This window comes from Ovis aries, chromosome 1 (genome assembly GCF_016772045.2).
Source record: "Ovis aries strain OAR_USU_Benz2616 breed Rambouillet chromosome 1, ARS-UI_Ramb_v3.0, whole genome shotgun sequence".
In the NCBI taxonomy this organism is placed as follows: Eukaryota; Metazoa; Chordata; class Mammalia; order Artiodactyla; family Bovidae; genus Ovis; species Ovis aries.
In genome coordinates this window covers 155,924,883-155,939,851 of record NC_056054.1, presented here as the reverse complement: position 1 = coordinate 155,939,851, position 14,969 = coordinate 155,924,883, and positions in this window count along the sequence as shown.

Sequence of the window (14,969 nt, the reverse complement as noted above, 5' to 3'; positions counted from 1 at the left end):
AAAATTATATTGACAGACCTGCTGCTGCTGCTGCTGCTAAGTCACTTCAGTCATGTCCAACTCTGCGACCCCATAGACGGCAGCCCACCAGGCTCCCCCGTCCCCGGGATTCTCCAGGCAAGAACCCTGGAGTGGACTGCCACTTCCTTCTCCAATGTATGAAAGTGAAAAGTGAAATTGAAGTCGCTTAGTCGCGTCTGACTCTTGGTGACCCCTTGGACTGCAGCCCACCAGGCTCCTCCGTCCATGGGACTTTCCAGGCAAGAGTACTGGAGGGGGTGCCATTGCCTTCTCCAATTGATGGACCCATTTGCAGGGAAGAATGGAGATGTAGATGTAGAGAATGGACTGGACAACACAGCTGGGGAGGGAGAGAGTGGGATGAATGGAGAATACAGCATCAGCGTATATACACGGTGTGAAGTCACTTCAGTTATGTCTGACTCTCTGTGACCCTACGGACCATAGACTACCAGGTTCCTTTGTCCATTGGCTTCCCCAGGCAAGGATAGTGGAGTGGGTTGCCATTTCCTTTCCCAGGGATCTTCCCCACCCAGGGATGGAACCTGAGTCTCTTAAGTCTCCTGCATTGGTAGGCAGGTTCTTTACTGCTAGCGCCACCTAGGAAGCTCTATATACACACTATCAGGTGTGAAATGGATAGCTGGTGAGAAGAGGCTGTGTAGCACAAGGAGCAGAGTCTGGTGCTCCCTGTACTTGGAGGGATACGATGGAGGGAGGAGAGGGGAGGGATGCATGTACAATTATGGCTGATTTGCATAGTTGTATGGCAAAAACCAACACAATATTGTTAAAATTTGTATATATATATATATTTTAATAGAAAAAAAAGTAGGGGGGAAAATGGAAGTGATTTACAAGACTATAATTTAGAAGGGGCTTCTTTGACAGCCCAGCAGTAAAGAAGCCATCTGCAATGTAGGAGACACAGGAGGCCTAGGTTCAATCCCTGAGATGAGAAGATCCTCTGGAAGAGGAATTTGGCAACCCATCCCAGTATTCTTGCCTGGAAAATCCTATGGACAGTGGAGCCTAGCAGGCTTCAGTCCCAAGATTTGCAAAGTCAGACATGACTGAGGAACTCAGCACATATACGCACACAAAACACAATTTAGTAGAATAGAATGACTATCACCTACACATTCAAGCTCTTCTGTCTGCGTTAGTCTGTCTTCTTTAGTGAAGGGACAGTCACAAGAGAAGGCAATGGTAACTGGCATGAATAGGAAACACAATGAATTTCTAAAATAAACCCCACTGAAATGAAACGTTCAGTAGCATGTACTGCTTAAAATCATTATCGTATTAAAAGATGATATTGACAAGTTCATATATACTACATTTGAAATATTTGACCAATAAAAATAGCTTGTTATCAACCGCCCCCTGCAAAGCCCCCCCAAAACACTGTTTTGTGATCAAAGTCTGTTTTATATGAAAAACTTTTGGGTCTTCACTGTAATATGTAGAAAAGTGAAAAAATTTTTAATATAATGAGATTTGATGCATGCAAATATTAAAATTTCCTGGAATGTAGAAGAAATTAATATCACATATTATATTAATAATAAAAATAATTAAACACATGGTTTGTTTGTATTAATGTCAGTGGAAAAGAGAAGTAAACCTATAGGTTATGCATTTTTTGAGAAATGTCAGTTTGTTCATTTGAGTCCAACTTGGTTCTCTACTTTTAACTTGAAAAATGATTTTTCTACTTATACATAATTAGTATTAATAATCTAACTTTTATACAATTAAATAACATCCTAAAAGAAGAATACAATTTTTAAAAAGCTATATAAAATGTATGAAAGTCTAATTTCATATGAGAAAAATCTCATCAATGTTTTCTGTGGAAAGCTCTTCTGGTGCTTATGAGAATACCAAAAGTGAAACTATGAGGGCTTATTAAAAATTCTGCAATTATTTCCTAAGAACATAGTAAAATTTATTATAATCACTAATAGATTCAAAATGAGAAGTGAAGGCATTTATTTGCCTGCTTAAAGCATAGAACCTTGTTCATAAGTAGCAAGTTAGAGTGCACCTCTTTGAAGTAGATATTTTATCAGTTCAGTTCAGTTCAGAAGCTCAGTCGTGTCCAACACTTTGCAACCCCATGAACCATAGCATGGCAGGCCTCCCTGTCCCCCACCACTCCCAGAGTCCGCCCAAACTCATGTTCATTGAGTCAGTGATGCCATTTAACCATCATATCCTCGTCATCCCCTTCTCCTCCTGCCATCAATCTTTCCCAGCATCAGGGTCTTTTCAATGAGTCAGCTTTTCGCATCAGGTGGCCAAAGTATTGGAGTTTCAGCTTCAACATCCATCCTTCCAGTGAACACCCAGGACTGATCTCCTTTAGGATGGACTGGTTGGATCTCCTTGCACTCCAAGGGACTCTCAAGAGTCTTCTCCAACACCACAGTTCAAAAGCATCAGTTCTTCGGTGCTCAAGCTTTCTTTATAGTCCAACTCTCACATCCATACATGACCACTGGAAAAACCATAGCTTTGACTAGACAGACCTTTGTTGACAAAGTAATGTCTGCTTTTTAATATGCTCTCTAGGTTGGTCATAACTTTCCTTCCAAGGAGTAAGCATCTTTTAATTCCATTGCTGCAATCACCATCTGCAGTGATTTTGGAGCCCCCAAAATAAAGTCAGCCACTGTTCCACTGTTTCCCCATCTATTTGGCATGAAGTGATGGAACCAGATGTCATGATCTTTGTTTTCTGAATGTTGAGCTTTAAGCCAACTTTTTCACTATCCTCTTTCACTTTCATCAAGAGGCTCTTTAGTTTTTCTTCACTTTCTGCCATAAGGGTGCTATCATCTGCATATCTGAGGTTATTGATATTTCTCCTGGTAATCTTGATTCCAGCTTCCAGCTTGTGCTTCCTCCAGCCCAGCATTTTTCATGATGTACTCTGCATATAAGTTAAATAAGCAGGGTGACAATATACAGCCTTGACGTACTCCTTTTCCTATTGGGAACCAGTCTGTTGCTCCATGTCCAATTCTAACTGTTGCTTCCTGACCTGCATATAGGTTTCTCAAGAGGCAGGTCAGGTGGTCTGGTATTCCCATGTCTTGAAGAATTTTCCATAGTTTATTGTGATCCACACAGTCAAAGGCTTTGACATAGTCAATAAAGCAGAAATAGATGTTTTTCTGGAACTCTCTTGCTTTTTTGATGATCCAGCAGATGTTGGCAATTTGATCTCTGGTTCCTCTGCCTTTTCTAAAACCAACTTGAACATCTGGAAGTTCCCGGTTCACATATGGCTGAAGCCTGGCTTGGCAAATTTTAACCATCAATTTACTAGCATGTGAGATGAGTGTAATTGTGCAACAGTTTGAACATTCTTTGGCATTGTCTTTCTTTGGGGTTGGAATGAAAACTGACTTTTTCCAGCCCTGCTGAGTTTTCCAAACTTGCTGGCATATTGAGTGCAGCAGTTTTACAGCATCATCCTTTAGGATTTGAAATAGCTCAACTGGAATTTCATCACCTCCACTAGCTTTTTTTGTAAAGTAAGGCCCACTTGACTTCATATTCCAGGATGTCTGGCTCTAGATGAGTGATCACACCATCGTGATTATCTGGGCTGTGAAGATTTTTTTTGTACAGTTTTTCTATGTATTCTTGCCACCTCTTCTTAATATCTTTTGCTTCTGTTAGGTCCCTACCATTTCTGCCCTTTATTGAGCCCATCTTTGCATGAAATGTTTCCTTGGTATCTCTAATTTTCTTGAAGAGATCTCTAGTCTTTCCCATTCTATTGTTTTCCTCTATTTCTTTGCATTGATCGCTGAGGAAGGCTTTCTTATCTCACCTTGCTATTCTTTGGAACTCTGCATTCAGATTCTTATATCTTTCCTTTTCTCCTTTGCTTTTCACCTCTCTTCTTTTCACAGCTATTTGTAAGGCCTCCCCAGACAGCCATTTTTCTTTTTTCCATTTCTTTTTGTTGGGGATAGTCTTGATTCCTGTCTCCTGTACAATGTCATGGACCTCTGTCCATAGTTCATCAGGCACTCTATCAGATGTTATCCTTTAAAACTGTTTCTCACTTTCACTATATAGTCATAAGGCATTTGATTTAGGTCATACCTGGTGTTGTGGTTTTCTCCACTTTCTTCAATTTAAGTCTGAATTTGGCAATAAGGAGTTCATGATCCAAGCCACAGTCAGCTCCCAGTCTTTTTTTTTGACTGTATAGAGCTTCCCCATCTTTGGCCATTTTATCAGTACATTTTAATTTATTTTGAAAGGTCTAATATAGTTTAGTAAGCATGCATAGAAATTAATGTCATTTAATTTGCTATATCTCTGAAATGATAACTGTGAGGTACTTTGAATATAACAGGTTTTTCCAAAGTATTTTGCAAAGATGACTTCAAAATTGTATTTCTAATTTGTAATATATACTTAGTATCTTACTGATTTTTGTATTTATTTCAATTTGTTGTTGTTCAGTCACTCAGTCATATCCAACTCTGTGACTCCATGGATTGGAGCAAGCTATATTTCCCTGTCTTTCACTGTCTCTTGGAGTTTGCTTAAATTCATGTCCATTGGGTCGATGATGCCATCCAACCATATCATAAATTGTCAGCCCCTTCTCCTCCTACCCTCAGTCTTTCTCAGCATCAAGGTCTTTTTTGATGAGTTGGCTCTTTGCGTGAGTGGCAAAAGTATTGGGGCTTCTGCATTGGTCCTTTTAATGAATTTCAGGTTGACTCAGTTTGTTAGCAACTATGAAATAACTTGAAAATAATAAAAATTATGCTATATATATTATAAAAATTTTCTACATATGGCAAAGTTTATTTGCTAAAAGATATGGGGTCATTGGGCTTCCCTGGTAGCTGAGCTGCTAAAGAATCCATCTGCAATGCAGGAGACCTCAGGAAGATCCCCTGGAGAAGGGATAGGTACCCACTCCAGTATTCATGGGCTTCCCTGGTGGCTCAGATGGTAAAGAATCCCCCTGCAATAGGAAGACCTCAGCTCAATCCCTGGGTTGGGAAGATCCTCTGGAGGAATGTATGGCAACCCACTCCAATATTCTTGCCTGGAGAATCCCCTTGGACAGAGGAGCCTGGCAGACTACAGGCCACGGGGTCCCAAAGAGTCAGATATGACTGAACAACTAAGCACATAGCACACATGGGGTTATTAAGCATAATGCAAAGAGAAAACGAGTGATTTTTCTCCCCTAAGAAAACACATATATATCTATTTTCAACCCAAATGAAGTGAAGTATCATCTTATCAGACAATAATCTGGGCTTCCCTTGTGGCTCAGCTGGTAAAGAATCTGCCCACAATGCAGGAGACCTGGATTTTGATCCCCGGATTGGGAAGATCCCTGGAGAAGAGAAATGCTACTTACTCCAGTATTCTGGCCTAGAAAATCCCGTGGACTGTATAGTCCACGGAGTCACAAGAAGTCAGACACGATTGAGTGAATTTCACTTCCAGCCATTAATCTGGTTAATGAATGCCCCATCCACTGTCATCTACTACTCATGAAAGAAGCACATAGGCTTCTTATAGTAGCAGTCTGTTTTGTAAATATGTTTTGCCAAGGCAAAGTCACCAATTTTGACCTTTTGGGTAAAGAGTTGAATTATCTTATGAGATGCCCTTTCAGCAAGATTTCTCAGTTGAAAAAAAAGTATATGTATGCACCTGCCAGTACCACTGTCTTAAATTTAGAGCACGTAATTTGCCTCATTACATGAAGTGTACAATTATTTAAAAGTACGTTTAGTTTGAAAAATAGATTCATGGCTTGTAAGCCAAGGAAAATGACATTTTCACTCAAAGCTAGTGTAAACGAAGCTGGCAAACTTTATATAGTTGTATTTTCTGATTATAACATCTATTATGACATGTAAATACAGACATATAAAAACTTGAAAGTAACATTTAAAATGCATATGCCTCTATCAGGTCTATATAAGTAATAATGAATATATAATAATATATGTATGAATGATAATAATGATGTGAATATATAATAAATATTTGTATGTATTTAAAAATGCTGTATATATATATAAATATAGTCATATATATAAAACCGTGAACATATATAACCATGTGTGTATTCAACAAGTTTTTATGCTAACACTATCAAAAACAATTTTATGTTATTTTTTTTGCTTCAAGAATATTTTGTTGGCTATAAAATGTTATATAGCTTTATTTCTGAATTTAAGGTAACCATTTCTTATTGTCATATTTTTCTGATTAAAATCAATAAATAGCTCCAATATTTTAGCCTATTCATTATTAATTTTATTACGAATGCCTTATAGTCAAGTTAAATGACAAAGACATTTTAAATATTCTGATATATATTTTCATATCACCATCCAGATAGCCAATAAAAGCTCAGAGAAACAATTTCCAAGTAAGTATCAAAAGCCTTAATATTTTATGTCCCTTGACTAATATTTCTACTCCTATAAATTTGCCCAAAGGAGACAATACAAAATTTATACAGTACTTTAAGCCTGAAATTCATTTCAGTATTATTTATTACTTTGAAATATTGGAAACCATGTATATACTTAAAAATGCAATAATGCTTAAGCAAACTATGATGGAGAATATTCTTTAAGAGATACAGTCATTATAATACCAAATAATCTATAATACTATAGGAAATATAGACAATATAATATAAAGAATATACTTATGGTATGTTAATACTTTTTAAAGAAAAAAATTCAAGAATACTAGAAAATCTCCCCAAATAACACTGGTCATCATAGAATGGTGGGAATAGAGGCCCTTTAATTATATTTTTATTTTTTTACTTCTATATTTTATAAATAAGCAAGTATTGATATACCATGGAAAATACCTAATTTATTTTATAACATTACTCATGCAAATTTATTACCAAAATGGAATCATTTGAATTTAGAACTATTTACTTAAGATGTCAAAATAGAATTCTAGAAATTAATGTTAACAATTTATAGTCACTGACTCTGTCCTCAAAATTATTTCTCCAACTTTAAGAAAACTCACAGAGGAACATATACTAGAACACATTTCTTTCTCCCTGATATATGAATATTGCATAGCTATGACTACTTACAGATATGAAGAATGGGTAAATATTATTTGGTGCAGCATAGGCATGAAATAATTTACAGTTTGCAATAGTAGTTCCTAAACAACAAGGCAAAGAACTCCAGAGATTTGAAAAGGTTAATGGATCCATTGTTGTTAGCTGTTCAGTTGTTAAGTCATGTCTGACTTTGCGACCTCATGAACTGCAGCACTCCAGACTTCCCTGTATTTCACTATCTCCCCGAGTTTACTCAAATTCATGCCCATTGTGTCAGTGATGCCACCCAAATATCCTGTTGCCCCCTGCTCCTCTTTCCCTCTATTTTTCCCAGCATGAGGGTCTTTTCTAATGAACTGGATCTTTGCGTCAGGTGGCCAGAATATTGGAGCTTCAGCTTCTGCAGTAATTCTTCCAATGAATATTCACAGTCGGTTTCCTTTAGGATTGACTAATTTGATCTTCTTGCTGTCCAAGGGACTCTCAAGAGTCTTTTCCAGCACCACAGTTTGAAAGCGTCAATTCTTTGGCTCTCAGTCTTCTTTATGGTCCAATTCTCACATCCATACATGGCTATTGGAAAAACCATTGCTTTGACTATATGGACATTTGTCAGCAAAGTGATGTCTCTGCTTTTTAATACACTGTCTAAATTTGTCATAGCCATTCTTCCCAGTACCAGTGATCTTTAAATTTTATGGCTGCAGTCACAAAATTTGGGGTTGCAGAGTTGGACACAACTGAACAACTGAACTGAACTGAATTGCAGTCACCATCTGCATTGATTTTGGAGCCCAAGAAGTGAAATCTGACACAGTTTCCACTTTTTCCTCATTTGCCATGAAGTGATGGAACCAGATGCCATGATCTTCATTTTTTGAATGTTGGGTTTTCTTTTATTATTATTTTTTTAAGCCAGCTTTTTCAGTATCCTCCTTCACCTTCCTCACAAGGCTGCTAATTCCCCTTCACTTTCGCCGTTAAAAATGTTTCACTTGCATATCTGAGGTTGTTAATATTTCTTTTGGCAATCTTGATTCCAGCTTGCAAGTCATCTGGCCCAGAATTTTTATGATGTACTCTGCATATAAGTTAAGTAAGCAGGGTGACAATGTGCAGCCTTGACACATTCCTTTCCTGATTTTGTACCAGACCAATTTTGTTTCATGTCCTTATCTAACTGTTGCTTCTTGACTTGCATGCAGATTTCTCAGGAGGCAGGTAATATGGTCTGGTATTCACAACTCATTGAGAATATTCCACAACTTGTTGTGATCCACACAGGCTTTAGTGTAGTCAGTGAAGTAGAAATAGATTTTTAAAAAAATTATCTTGCTTTTACTATGATCCAGTAGATGTTGGCAGTTTGATCTCTGGTCCCTCTGCTTTCCCTCAATCCTGCTCGTACTTCTGAAATTTCTTGGTTCACATACTGCTGAAGCCTAACTTGAATGGTTTTGAGCATAACCTTCTTGGCATTTGAAGTGAATACAACTCTGTGGTATTTTAAACATTCTTCGGCATTGTTGGGATTGGAATGAAAACTGATCTTTTCCAGTCCTGTGGCCACTGCTGAGTTTTCCAAATTTGCTGACAGGTTGAGTGCAGTACTTTCACAGCATCATCTTTTAGGATTTGAAATAGCTCAGCTGGAATTCCATCACCTCCACTATTTTTTTTCATAGTAAGGCCCACTTGACTTCACTCTCTAGGATGTTTGCCTCTAGATGAATGACCACACCATTGTGGTTATCTGGATCATTAAGAGCTTTTGTGTTCAGTTCATCTGTGTATTCTTGCCACCTCTTAATCTCTTCTGCTTCTGTTAGGTCTTTGCCATTTTTGTCCTTTATTGTGCCCATCTTTGCATGAAATGTTCCGTTGGTATCTCCAATGTTCTTAAAGAGATCTCTAGTCTTTCCCATTCTATCATTTTTCTCTATTTCTTTGCATCGTTCGCTTAGGAAGCTTTCTTATCTCTCCTTGCTGTTCTCTGAAACTCTGCATTCAGTTGTGTATATCTTTCCCTATATCCTTTGCCTTTTGTTTCTCTTTTTTCCTCAGCTGTTTGGAGCAAATATCTATGGATAAAAATGTATATTTCATATATTTATTTAATTGTAAAAGTAAAAGGACCTGTATCAGCATGATAGTTTTATGAATAAGTGGATAAATAAAGTCTTTGTGGCAAGTTAACAATTAACATTTAATTGAAAGTATGTATTATTTTTTTCAAATTGCAGCTTTTATATTTAATATTACAATGCAATCTTAGATTAAAACTGTGATTAGATATCTTAGATTATCAATTCTGAAAATATGGCGTCTATAGGGATCATGTGGGGCGTTTATAATAAAGATTTCACTGCCTAATCCCAGAGATTGTGATAGAGAAGTTTGGGGGAAAATGCATTTCTATTATGCATTCTAGACGATTATGATGAGTGTGGTCTTTGGACCTTTATTTTAAAGACAGCACTTAGATTCTTGGAAAAACTAGACACTTAGGAGATATAATGATGTTCTTGCTTAAAGAAGGGACAGCACCACTGTCACCCAGTGATAAACATTTCGGGCCTATTAGCAAGATGATATTCAAAGCAGGAAATTGTCACTAAAGACTTGCAAAAGTCTAGTCTAATTGAGCAATAAGAACCAGTGTCCACAGGACTAATATGTATGAAAACAAGCTCTGTGTATATGTATATACACATGTATGAGAATGTATATGCACACAAAATAAATTACCCTATGGGGTTCTTAAAAATAAATGATCATAACTGGCTCTGTTTTGCTTGTTGTATTGTCAACAGGAAGGCACTGACCACATTGTATATTTCCTTTGAGTGTCCCTATTCTTAATTTACTATGCCAACTAAAGAAGTATTGAAAATTGCATGATTAGTGTTTTAGAAAAGTTTTGAAATTTTATAGCATAGCAATTTTTACAAAACTGTGCAAACCAAATCTTAGACAAAAGATCAGGTAGTAATTAAATGCCAGCAACCTCTCCAGTGAAGCAGAATTTAGATGCTTCAACCACATAACACCTTTTTCATAGTTGTTATCCTTGAGGTTTCTGTTGTTTATTTTCTGCCCTTTTGTCTTCTCTGTTTTCTTCTCCTACTGGCCTGTAGCTAGCAGGAGATGCTCTGAAACACTGATGAGATTTTGCCCCTGACCCTTGCTGTGACTGTGGATTTTGTAATCTAAGTCAATTTCACTCACAGCAGGTCCATTGGTAAAGTATTTCAGTTCTAAATGGCAAACTGCTTAAACTCTTCAGTCTTGGGTGACCAAGGGATATCCATGGGCAACTGATTTCTGTAAACCCAGACAAAGGGCTTCTTGACCCTGTGTGACAAATACATACTTTATATGCTCTACTGAGATAGAGTGATACTTATAATCTTTCAACTCAAATATATTCAAATCTTGGTTATATGATCACGTTCATTATTATCTGTAATCAGAGCAGTGATTTACAAGAATATAACCGTTCTCAGAGAAATTAAATGATAGCACATCATAAAAGAGGGGGCAAGATATGGTACAAATTTTGAATTTGCGGCACTGCAAACAGCAATCAAATAGGCAAATTAAGGATAAACCAGCTCACGTGTAAGTGAAACTCAGAAGCAGCCTTAATCTAAATTTTTGGGTAAAAGAACTTCTCAGCTTTCAGAAAGAAATATTTCAAATAAGAAGTAGGATAGTTTATGTAGCGCATGAATCAGAAACTCAAGTGGCTGCTCTTTCATGTCTGACTCTTTGCAACCCCATAGACTGTAGCCTACAGGGCTCCTCCATCCATGGGATTTTCCAGGCAAGAGTACTGGAGTGGGCTGCTATTTCCTTCTCCAGGGGATCTTCCCAACCCAGGGATCAAATCCGGGTCTCCTGCATTGTAGCCAGACGCTTTACCGTCTGAGCCACCAGGGAAGCCCCCTAAGAGGCCACTAAAGAACATAATTATATGATTTAGGCTGTATGTAGGACAACAAGAAATGATGGGGCCAGTGACAAATTGACAAGTGCATGGTTCTCCTAAAATCATTTTGATGTAAAAATAATTCACACACATATAACAACACTGTGACTACAGGGAAAACATATTGTGAGATTAATTTTGTCTATATAATAGACCCTTAGATACTCTTTTATTAGAGTTCAATTCAGGAACTATTCTCTGCCAACCCTCCACACTCCACCCCCCAATTTCCCCTCTTCTGAAAGCCTTGGCTGACTATTAAGTATTGCAGCTCAGGGGTCCTGTATGCAGCACTGTAACCCTTTTCAGCTAAGTATGTTATTCTGATGATGGACTGCTATCCAATACATAATACTAAGATTGAATGATTTAAATTTAGAAAGACAGTGATCAAAGTTTGCTGGATTCCTGATGTATTGGAAGGCACCAGATAAGATTCAGGTCCTTTTATTACTGCTTTAAGAAAATGTGTGATTTCTCCTTATTATACTATACAGATAATATAGTTTTACTTTTGATAAGGACCTGATACTCTGGATTAAACCATCTGTACATTCCAGCTTAAGAGGATTCTGCAAAGTTTTGCCCACCATGCTTTTAGAGTTCTTGCAATGCCAATTACACAAGAATACACTTTAGCATGAAGCTAAATTCTTAGTGGACAAAATGAGAGATGACAGTTCTGATGGAACTGAGCTAGTTGCAGTATGGGTTGTGAAACAGTCCATCCTTTGAACATGCCGTGAAGCTTCCTTTTCTAGAAACTATGACTTCATGATTACATGAGACAAATTTCACATATGGAAATTTGAGAGAAAAATTGCATTATTCTTAAGTTAAAGTAGACCTTAATAAATAGCTTTCAGCAAAGAATTACTTTGATGTTTAATTTGAATTGCTATGAAATTTCAAGCCCATTGAAGTGACTTAGTCAAAAAGTAACATATCATTTTTTATTTGATCTACATTGCTTAATTTTTTATATCCATGAAAAAATACAATATCTGTTGTTGCATTCAAACCATGTTCATATATTTTAAGAACAGGCATTGAAATGGTCATATAGGCTAGAAGGGAGTATCAGTAACTAGAAGTGATCATGCCTTATGACCACTCTATAAATTTGAAGGATAAAAGGATTCAAAATTATAAGCAGAAATATGAAGTGTCTGTATCTAAAAGCAAAACTCTCCTTTATTCAGGAGCAAAGTATATTTTCCCCAAATGGCTGAAAATAATTTTTGTTATTTACAATATTAAAAAAAATTCTGTTGATAGAGGTTTATTTCTGGCTTGAAACAGATATTATTCAAACATCTCTTCCCTACTCAGTGTCTATTTTATCCTCTCTGCAGCTTTCAAATCTCCCAATCCCCAGGTAAGATAGCTTTAGGCATCATGTCTGTTTTTTCACCGTGTAACAGCACAGAGTACCTGGCCCATAGTTATTGCTCAACAAATACGTGTTGAGTGAGTTGGAAGAGACTTGTTCCTCCACACATGCCCAGAAGTAGAGATCATCTACCCAACAAGACCGGTCAAGTGTATTGATTTATTTTCCCTGAAAATGTCCTGGGGAAGAGAATTCAAAATCTTTAACAATTTATCTAATATATATGGATCTGCTGGTAGGGTTCTAGGTAGGGATAACATACATGATTTTCTTACATAAAAAACATTTTCCACTTTATGTGTAGTTAAACAAGAAGTCTGACTTTGAAAAGTACATTGGGTCAAGACTTTGGAATTATTCTTTAATCTGTTGATAATTTCTATACTTAAGAGAGAGATTAAATAGTTGACTCATATTTAGGTCTAGGAGAATTTATTATGTCTTAAACTTGTGAACATATTTGTGAAAATTTTCTTAAAATGTTTTCTGACTAAGCATCACAATGATTAAGTTAAAGATTTGAATGAAACATATTACAATATTGTTTTACAGAGAATTGTAAATTACTAGTTAATATATTTTTCTCAGTTATCTGTGAATTAAGGAAAGGTTATAATACTGTACAAGGACATATTTGTTTTGAATATGTGGTTGATTTATTATTCACATAAAATAAGGGAATGCAGAAAACATGCTGATGGCTCTTTTTTGGATGTTCATGTTACTAAATATTAATAAAATTGTTTGATCTAGAGGTCAAAAGCATTTTTTTAATTTCCCAAACTTTCTAGAGCTGTTTGCATTTTTTCATTTGGAAAAAGAAGTAATATATGGAAAATATTTAGCTGTTTGGGAAAAGCAATTGCCACATAATATATCAGTTACCACACAACTGTCATATAATACACTGAAGTGGTTACCAAAACAACATGGTTTAATTTTATTTGTTTGTTATTTTCACATAAATATTTTCCACATGAATAATGTCACAATATCTTCTGATTCAAGCAGAGGCTCACAAACAGTTTCTTTCTTTTCCATATAAATCTTAACATGTAAGATTTTCTTAGTTCTTGCTGAAACATGAAAGTTAAAGTAAAAGCCTATTAAATCATTTCCTCAGATAAAATATCACAATTCAAAACACTGTGACAACTAGAAAAAACAAAAAGCAACAAACACAATGTACAAGCTGTGAGTCAAGTTTACTCAGTATCTTATTGTGGACTGTAATCCCAGAAACAGTCTCTCAGATAGCTCTGGCAAAGCCTCTGAAGAGACAGTGGGGAGGTTAGCACATATGCGATTTGGTTGAAGGGGGTGCATGCATCCAAGTGCACATCTCAGTAGAAAATTGCTGCTAGTCATGAGGAGTTAATGGTTTTAGTGTATTTTTAGGAGTGGGAAGATGCAAAAGATTTCTCCTGAAAATATCTAATTATCTGAAGGCCTCTTCTGCCAGTCTTCCCAGAGCACAGAATGCCTCATTACACCCTGGATTCCTTGCAGGGTGTATTGACGGTCAGCGACTGCAGTGGCTATTGACCTAATTCTTATAGAACAGGTTGCAAGTAACATTCTTCAGCTGACAACTACATTTACAATATTCTCTCCTAGGAATATGTTGTTTTCAAGGATATATAAGCATGAACGGAACAAGGGTTATAGAATTCTGGGAAAGGCACTTGAGAAAACTGTGGGTTCTTAATACAGTAATCTTAGCTAAGAAAGAATCTACAGATGCTCAGAAATTATTTCTGTCCTTCTTATTCAAAGAGAATCCACTGTAACCACATATATTGAGATGTTGCTGAGATGACTCCTTCATAGATTTTCAAAGTGTTGATCATGATCTCCTATCTTTTCCTCAAATATCAACTGCCACCCCTATTGGTGTTTCAAAGATGGCTGGTGAGAATTTGTGATTCACATCATAATTTTCAAAATCAAGCATCTGGGTTTGGTGTCATGAGGACCACATTCTAGCAAATTGAAATATTCTACTAAATATCAATAAAATCTCTTAACAGTTGTGAGATCAACCACTTGATATTCTTTTGCTAACTTGTGGCTTAATTTTGAAGTTAAAGGATTACCAATCTTTTGACAAAATAGCCATGTATTTATAAACATCTTTTATTGTTAATTAGTCTCAGGTAAGCAGACGACACTACTCTTATGGCTGAAAGTGAAGAGGAACTAAAAGCCTATTGATGAAAGTGAAAGTGGAGAGTGAAAAAGTAGGCTTAAAGCTCAACATTCAGAAAATGAAGATCATGGCATCCGGTCCCATCACTTCATGGGAAATAGATGGGGAAACTGTGGAAACAGTGTCAGACTTTATTTTTTTGGGCTCCAAAATCACTGCAGATGTTGATTGCACGAATGAAATTAAAAGATGCTTATTCCTTGGAAGAACAGTTATGGCCAACCTAGATAGCATATTCAAAAGCAGAGAC